Source organism: Corvus brachyrhynchos, unplaced genomic scaffold, assembly GCF_000691975.1.
Source record: "Corvus brachyrhynchos isolate BGI_N302 unplaced genomic scaffold, ASM69197v1 scaffold59, whole genome shotgun sequence".
Lineage (NCBI taxonomy): Eukaryota > Metazoa > Chordata > Aves > Passeriformes > Corvidae > Corvus > Corvus brachyrhynchos.
Window position 1 is genome coordinate 5,179,377 of NW_008246054.1, and position 9,243 is coordinate 5,188,619.

Genomic DNA, 9,243 nt, shown 5'->3' on the forward strand with positions numbered 1-9,243 from the left:
AGCACTGTCACAGCACATCAGGTGCAGGAGGCCAAGTGGTAGAATGTGGAAAGTTTTCTTTTTGTTTCGAATGTTTCAGAGGTGCAGACACTGTGGGTTTGTTGCTGAGGGGGTTTTTCCACATTAAGTGTAAAATTTTTGAAAAAGCCTGGGTAGGGAGGTGATTTAATCAAGTTTTTCTTTGACCTTTGTGAAAGCTGGGTGGCTGCTAACAGCCTGTCACTGTCCTTTCAGCCTGTGAGAAGGTGGATATTCAGTATTTGCACGGGTCTTAATTTGCTGCCCGGATGCAAAGGGCTTTGTTGGCCAACACCTGACAGAAGCAATACTTTGGGGACCACACCTTTTGTTTACAGGGTGTTCCAGTATACTTTACTACGAAAACACATGGTTTGTGGATATGGTTATTTTTGCCTTTTAAAGTTCGTTCCACATAGGTGCAACTCTGAGAACTTGAAGGCCCCCCCGATATTTGTAACTGCTAAATAATTTCCTCTTTCAGTACTCCCGCCTCTATTTCATCAGCAGAATTTGTGTTTAAACAGCTGTAATATTGCATTTCTGCAATTTGCTTGAATGCTGCATTGTTCTTCAATAGTATTTGCAATGCATGGGTGTTGCATGTAATGGTGACTCACGTTTGGAAACCCTCTGGAGTACCTGGGTGATTTTGACCTTGGTGGCATTACACAGTGGTGTGTAATGGGCACAGTAGTCAAATGTGATCTCAGATGAAAGCCCTGTTTTCTTCTGCTTCTAAGAGCATCTGCAGAGCTGGATCTAGGTTTGATGTATTGATTCTTGAGCCAACATTCAGTTTTGTTGTATGCAGCGCTGTAGCTGATTACATACAATAGAAATTGTGTGTCATCCCACCCATCCCGTTCTCACACCTCCTACAGCCCTCACCCCCCGGGTTCTTTGGGCTTAGGTGTTAACTGTTGTTTTCCAAGACTTAAAGGAAAAGGAGATGGTGTCTGATGGGAAAAGGATGCAAGTAATTAGTCTTGCATGATAAGTCACAAGTTAACTCTGATGAGCTGAGAGTTTCCATTATGGGCCTAACCTTCACAGGTGGGTGGGTGAATTGTTGGCAGCTTAGGCAGTCTTCTCCTGTGGTGATAGCAAATGCTCTTCTGAAACGTGAATTTTATTCTAAATTTGCTGTGAAACTTACTTGATGCCATTCAGACAACTCCCAGAGGCCAAGCTGTGTATCCCTGACCCCTTTTTTTGGTGTGTGTGTTTCATAGAAACTTTGTTCCTGTTTAGTAACATGTTAAAACTTTTGTATATTTCAAAGCATCTGGAATTTCACCCACAAAAATGTGCTCTAAAAGCACCCTAATAGCAAATAGAGGGAAAGGCTGGAAGAGAAGAGTCTGAGGTCAGTAATAAATGCATCTTATTTATACTTTTTGCTTGGTTATTCTAAAGCTCTTAGTAAAAGTTGTACACAGAGTGCTGGAGATGGGCACTTCAAAGCAAAACACACTTTTCATTAGTATAGTATTAGTTTAGTATTCTGCATAGTTATTTGGACAGTTTTGAGGTAGCAAAATTGTCTGACATTAATATCTCCCTATTTCACAGAGGCTCACTCCCTGTTTTAAGTGGTCAGCCTGCATATGCAGATTAGTGAGTGAGAAATAGTTTATAGAAGCTGAGTCATTACAGAGTATCTGCATTCTGCAGCTCACGCCTTTGCGTGCATGCCCAGCTCAGAGTGGGATTCGGGGCTGCTGCAGCCTCTATGTACGTGTGTTGTAAAGTTGGTGCCATCAGAGTCCTTTTCATGAGCTTAAAAAGAGAATTTTTAAACTTTAGGATGATTTGTTGTGTGGGGGCTGCCCTGCTGCTCGTAGGAGGTGGTTGGTAGGAGAATGGGGTTATGTGAGACGTCCCTGCCGACACCCTTGGTACCTGCAGGCACCAGGAGTAGAAAGATTCCCTTTTGGTACCTGAAGAGCTGCTGGGACTTTAACGTTCGAATGTCTGAATAATTTCGTTTACAATTCTGACTTGCTTTAAGAAAGAAGATTTCGACAATTTCGTCAAACGACCTATTCTCGCATTTCCTACCTATTCATTAAAGAATGGGGAATTTATGGTCTCTCAGCGTGAGTCAAGACTTTCCGAATACAGTGTTTTCCCTTCCAGCCGTATTGTGGCTGCTCAAGATCCCCCGCTTTCTTGAACCATATGGGGAAGGCAGTCAAACATGAGCCGATGTTTTTCTGGACTCTTTGCAGCTCATTAGTGTTACTCATGTTGTGAAACATTCTTTTACAGCAGAATTTCAAAAGCTGTAAAACACCCTTTTAAAGCAGAATTTCAAAAGCTTAATTCCACATAAAGAGTAGGAGCCACTGTTGCACTGTGACACTGTAACTTAATAACCTGCTTTACATTATTGCCTTTTGATTGCTGGACAGGTAACTTGCTAATGAATTTTTGGAAACTCACTTTCATCCTGTTTGAAATAGTGCTGCTGAGATTGGTTATACATTGTATCCAGTCCAGCTGTCAAAATCCAATGCTTTGTTGAGTTTCCTTAGTGTTCATGTAAATATTTTCAAATAACTTCCCCCTTCAGTATAATTGTACGCTTCAGATGAAACTTCTCTTCTTCCTTTTACCCCTAGAAACTCTGCTTTTGTATTTTTTTTTCCTTAAAACAGTAAGCTGCTTGAATTGGTAAAACACTGATGTCTGTTGGCATATTGCAGTCTTTGCCGTTCTTTTCAATCAATGGCTTTGGCTCTAAAATGCAAAACAGTGGAAAAGTAGTGTATATCTTTATATAGATATAGTATCTATGTACAGGATATTATGCTTTTAGGCTTTCTTCTCAAGCAGGTGGGGTGGTTTGGATCCCTTTGGAATTTAACATGATCGCTCTGTTTCTGTGTTGTCTGGAGTCAACCTTATTAACCTGGTCAATAATTTCTTTTGGCTCAGTTTATTAAGAATGGTTTGTTGGCATAATTAAATACAATGGTTTTTTGCATCTAAAAATGGAAAAACTGTAGAAGGGCTTCTAAATTAACTCTTCTGTAAGTAAAGCGCAAGAATGAAGTGTTGTTTGCCTGGTGTTCCTTGCTGATCACTGAAGCAGATCATGTTGTAAAGCATTTAAAGAAGCAGTTCTGTTGCAATGTTGTCCTTAATTTATTTGAGGAAGAGTCAACCTCATTGGCAAAACAATCAAAAGAACACCAGCAATCCCCCAGATGCCCTCAGAAACCCTGGAAAGCAATAAAACTTGAAAAGGAGTCTCTTGGGAATTAATGTCTGGTTTAGAAGGATGGTCTCCAATGAGCTACCAAGTCACCCAGATAGTCCTTAATCCTGAGGAAACCCCAGAGTGGATTATTCTTGTTGTAGCTGAAATAGTATAGATTTCTTCCATTAAATGTGCCACTTAGTTCAGTATTTTTCTTGTTCAGTGTTTTTCAAGTGCTTCTGTTTGGTACCTAAAGTGTTTTTATAAAGCAAAGCCTTCAGTTCTGCCCTTGCAGTGGGGCTGGTGTAAGTGCTGCTGGGACCATTCATTCCCTGAAGGGGAAGAGTAGTTTGTAGTGTTTAGATTTACTCCTCTGGGAATATCAGGTGCAATTTGTCTCATAAATCATTCATTTTATAGTTCAAAATTTTAATTTCATTGCACTGAGTCTGTGGATGTGCGGATAAAGGAGTGCTACCTGTGTGACAGGAGAAGGATCGTCTTGCAAGGATTCTGAGCATATTCCTTATTCCTAAGTGCACTCCTGGATATTTTGCTCCAATTAACACCAAAAAATTGCTTATTTGGTGCCTTGGACAGTTTTCTCTGTCTCAGACTCTGTTCTAGACTGAGCTGGGAGCCCTTCTTACTGAGAATGTTTTTAACATTTTCTGTTCAAATCGTCTATTTTCTGCTGCTTAAATTTTTTTCCATGTTAGGGTGCTCAGGCTGTAGTGTTCCTCTTTCTATGCCTGCTTCTTGCTTTTTGTGTTTGAGAGCAGTCAGGATCATTCAGTTGTTACCAGGGCCAGTGTATTGCACATGCTGAACTCGATTCCTCTTTGGTTTTGGAAAGCTGTAGTGCTCCCATTCATTGGTGCAAGGTTTTGAAATTTGGCAGACAGAAGCTGTTGAACAGGGATATGCTTGCTGCTGTTGTTGAGAAAATATTCCTCAATTAGGCAAACCTGTGAGTCTTTGGAAAAATACCACTTTGCCTGTACTCAGTGAAGATGTTATTGACCAAATTTTCCTGGGTGCTGGCTAGGTTTTGGCCTTGGAGGGATTTTTGTGGGGCAAGATGAGGTCACCCACAGAATAATTGAAGATGGCTCAGTCTGGTCCTTGCAGGAGAGCAGCCAGACTTCCCAGGCCGTGGCTGCTCGAGGCAAGGGTGGAGCTGGGCAGCCTCTTGTGCTCTCAGGCTCCTTTGTTGGCACCCAGTGGCATGGGGGGAGAAGCTGGCTGAAGGACAGTTCTGGATGAGTGGGATCCAGGCTGTGTTATGGAAGAGTAGCGTGGGTCAGTGAGCAGGGAGAGAGGGGGGATGGAAAGCATGGCTGCACCAAGGCAAGGTAATGGTCCCTCTGACCACTTTTATTCTGTCTTATTGGCAGCAAACCGGTTTTTCTGTTGTCGTGGACTGGTTCTCGTTATGCTCACCTGAGGGTGAGTGAGATGCTGTGGTCAGAGAGGAAACCACCTGGTTGAAGAGACTGAATGTGGAGAAGGAGGACTAGAGATCATACTGGGATCTAGTTACAGACAGTTGGGTCTGCTTGTCTAGGAACTGTTCCTGTGATGGAAGTGCCAGGAATGATGGAGAGGGTCATTTGAGGAGAGATAATTCAAACTGGCAGTTCTGACAGTGAGTGAAGCAGGACTAGCAGGGCGAAGGAAACAGCAGAAATGAGCTCAGTGAGCTCAGGAGGAGAAAATTAATTTAAACAAAGAAAACAAGGAACCAGTCAGTAACAAGGAAACAACTTGGATAAAAGCACGTAGAGAGAGCAGGGCTGGGCTCTGGGCAGGACGGGTGGGATTGTGACTTGCTGTCAGACTGGATGTGCAATGGGATTAGTGCATTAGGAATGGCAAGTCAAGAGTTTGATGGGATCAGGAGAAAGTATAGTAGGTGCACAAGGGGAAGAAATAATCATGGAGCAAAGGATGAAGATTAGATAAGAAATAAAGCAGAAAGTAGTGCAGAGACCTAGCAGTCCTCTTTTGGCTTTATAGTATTGCTATTTTATGTGGCTTTTTCCATGTCATGTTTAAGTGGAGTTGACGTACTGGTTAGAATGTATATACATTGATTTCTGTGGTTGCACTTTGCATCTTTACTCACTGTGGAAGAATATTTGATAACATCCCCAAATAAAAGCTTTATCCAGAATTGTGTGCACTGATGTTTTTCATTCACTCAATCTGTGCAGAAAGCCTGAAGGAATTTTTTAGCAAATAAGTTCAAAATGTGTTTAGATAATATTTTTCACTTTGCATTATAGTCTCTTGGGCAGAGATAAATGCTTTAGCACTTTTATCTTGTATTTACAAAAAGAAAAAAAAATGACTGGCATGGCGCAGGGAATGAATGGAGGTGTGTTTTCTCAAACAAAAGTTTAATGGGGAAGAGAAATATTTCTTGCCCTCTTGAGGACTGTTCATCTGTCAAATGTGGGTCTTACAGGAGTGGCATTGATTACAAGTGTGTAACTCAGGTTTTGCTGTAGTAAAAGAAAAACTGGCAGTGGATGAACAGGGAGAGCTGCGATAGAGCACTACATAAATATTTTTTCACCCATCCTGGCTCTCTCTCCCAAGTATAACAGTCTGAGATCCTTTGCTCATGTGTAGTCACTGGAAAAGCCTAAAAATACAGGGTGAGAGGAAAGGGTTCTATGTGCTGGTCAAGAGCCTTTATTTCCTTACAAGTCTTTGGAGCTGTGAAACATCTGGATTTCGCACAGGATGCTTTTGGCATGTGTTTGCAACTTAACATGCAAAAGCTGAAAAACTGCACAGCTTTGCTTCAGTTTTTGGTGTACAAAACAACTCCTAAGCAAATGTTTCAGTGATGGATATATTGGTTAGGGGTTCCTTTGCTGCTTTGCTCGAGGACACCGTCATCAGCTGATCCAAGAGGCTCCATCCTCCCAAAGCACTGCCAGCCTGACCATCAGGATCAAGGCACCTAATGCTCACAGATTATGGCTGCATGCTTTACCTGAACCCCAAAATTGCACCAGCTGATCCTTTAGGTAGTGAGAAGGCATCTCACATGACATGTGTGACTCAGTGCCTATTTAAACCAGTGCCCTGGGGATTTACAGCCTTATTTTTGGAAGGGGGGGCTAGCTGGGTTCCAGCTCTATTTAAAATCAAGTGTCTCTGGCTGTGTGGCTGCATGTGTCCTTCTGAGATGCATTGGAGTAGCCCAGGAGACCATGCTGGAAAGGGGTAGCAGCTTGCATCTATTCCTGGTATGTGTGAGCATCTCCCCACCACCACCTCCTCCTCTGGATAACTGTGGGTTGGTTTTATTTTTGCATTGTGGTTCCTATTCTGATTCTTGTCTGCATCATCTTTATTACCTGTATTATGTATAAAATTGCTGAAAGCTCCTTTTCCAGAGGTTCAGTATGATTGACACAAAACGATCTTGAAATAGGAAAGCTGTAATTGTTGGAAAACGACAATTTTTGTGAGAAAATGTGCTGTTGTGAAACACATGCACCTAATTTAGGCATCGTTGGAGACTGGGTCTGCATAGTTGTCACTCTTGGAAAATACTTAGTCTTGAACAGAAAGGTATCACAGTGCCAACATTTAATGGTTGAGGGAGTGTGTTGAATTGTTCCACTAACAAAAACCTTTGGTGAGCTAAACAATACAAATATAGATATTTCACTTGGCTATTAGCAGTTGAGTTGAAGTACTTGATGGCTGGGAACAGCATGACAGAATGGTGTGCTCCATTCACACAGAGGTCAGAAGACATTTTACATGATATTTATGGGTTTCATGCACACAATTATAGACATTTGTATTGACTTGAATCTGCTGTTGGCTTGGTGTAGTCTTCTGTGGTTTGCTTGTGGCTTAATTTCTGGGAACAAAAATAAATGGAATGGTGGCAGAGGAATCAAAAGCCAGAATCCACACTAGGAGAGTTGAACAAGTGAAAAATGTCAAAATAATGGAAATTTAGACCCCCTTTTCACAGTTAGAATGTAAGAATGAAGTATGTGGGGGTTTTATTCATGATACATCAACACACATGGTGTTTGGGAGTTGCTGGTCAGTGGAGCACTATTGATTTCCCTCTGGGGGCAAGGCATCCATCCAACCTTCTTGGTGGGGGGTGGGATTGATTCCTTAATCGGAACAACAGCAATCCATCCTGAAGCTTCCTCAAGGTATTAAGGCTAAATTAAACAGTCTGGGACTAGTGTGTAAGCCCTAATGCACTTCAAGAGGCTTTTGTGGATAGGAGAATTTTGAAAATAATCAGGAGACAAACCCAAAAGTAACAGAAAAAAGCCACAGGCACAAATCACCCTTAAAAAGGGGACCACAATACATTTTCTTTGTGTGTGGTGCAGTGCTTAATGCCCAGATTCTCTTAGGGAAGAAAAGATGCATGAACTATACAGCTCTATTCATGGTGCTGCATTTAGAACTTGTTTTCTCTCCTTTGTGTATGTGTTCCATAGCTGTTCCAAAAATAGATATGGTCACAAATATCAAATTAGTAGAATTAGGCATCTAAAGCCAGGAAATACACCATTTTTTAAACAACAATCACTACTGAGATGTGGGGTCTTATGCATATTGCATTATGTCTTTATTTTGTAAAATGTTAAGATTGTGTTTGCTTCTGTGCATTTGCAGTGTCCACAATCTGCATGAATTTCGCAAGGATAAAAATGTCATGGTTGCATTCAGCTTTATTTGGAATTCTACTTTTCTTTAACTTGGGGGAAGAATGAAACATGATCACTGAGCTTTAGTCTGCATAGTAAATGCTCATAAGCAAGAACTAACTATATATATAGAGAGTGTCAGTAGCCTTGTTAGATGTGATTACTGATCGTTGTGGATGTCCTTCATGTACAAAAGTACTCAAAAAGTAAAAGTGAGGGAGCCCACATGACACCTGTTCAATGTTGCTCTTAGTTCTCAGTCACTTTGTCTTGGCCCATCTCACTCTGCAGACTAAGCCAGGTAAGCAGTAATTTTCTTTTTCCAGAGTGTTGGAATCCTTTACAAGTATATCCGTAAAGCCCGAGGAGTTCATGAAAGCTGGAATGTTTTAGGGTGGCTCTTTGTTACCAATGTCTGTGCATTCTGAATGTCCCTGATGGAAACTCTCAGGCGCCGTCATCTTGAGCCTCTGGCTTCAGAGATGCTCTGCCCGAGTCTTCTCCCATAACATAAACTTCATTGGTCCTAGTGGTTCATGGCCCACCAGTCTGGGCCGTGAATTAGCAGCCAAAAATTTGGAGAGATGGATTTGAACTTCAGGGTTTGTGAAAAACAAACCCTTTATTTTCCCTTCCTTGGCTGGGAGCAGTTTTGACTCAGTCTTTGGACCAGAGTTACAGCCTCCAAAAACTACTTTAAGTGGAAGGTATTGTCATTGGAACAACTGTAGAGAACTGAGTGACCTCATTGTCCTTACTGTGGGAGGGGATGTTCTTGTCAATTTGTAAGAAATTTATTTCTTTCTTTCCCTGCCCTCTATGTAGGTAGGTAAACACACATTTGTTTTCCTCTCTGAATCAGTCTGGTTCAGAGGCCAGACTTGCTTTCCCTGCTTGGCAGATAAAGCATCTTGTAGATTTAAGTCAATATCCTCTTTCATATTTTTTAGATGATTCAACTGCTCATCAAGCAACTGGTCTATCCCTGTGTTATAAAATAGTTGGGGAGTCATGGGATGTTCAGGGAACTGAGCCCAGAAGCTCCAGTTGCTGTGTGAAGATCAGTAGCTCAGACCCATTCAAGTCGAAGTTGAACAGGAGGTTCCTGTTTGTTCTTCAGTCAAAAGCATTTCTTGTGTGTTTGAGTGCTCTTTAATCCAACAGGCAGAGCTGCAGCCTGTAATGGATGAAAGCTGAAGTAAGCAAAGCATAGATATGAGGAAGAGGGAAGGGGGAAGAAGAGGAAGGCTGACATATTGTTATGCAGATGCCTTACACCTTAGTCTTGAGCTCTGCTGAAGAGAAAATTTA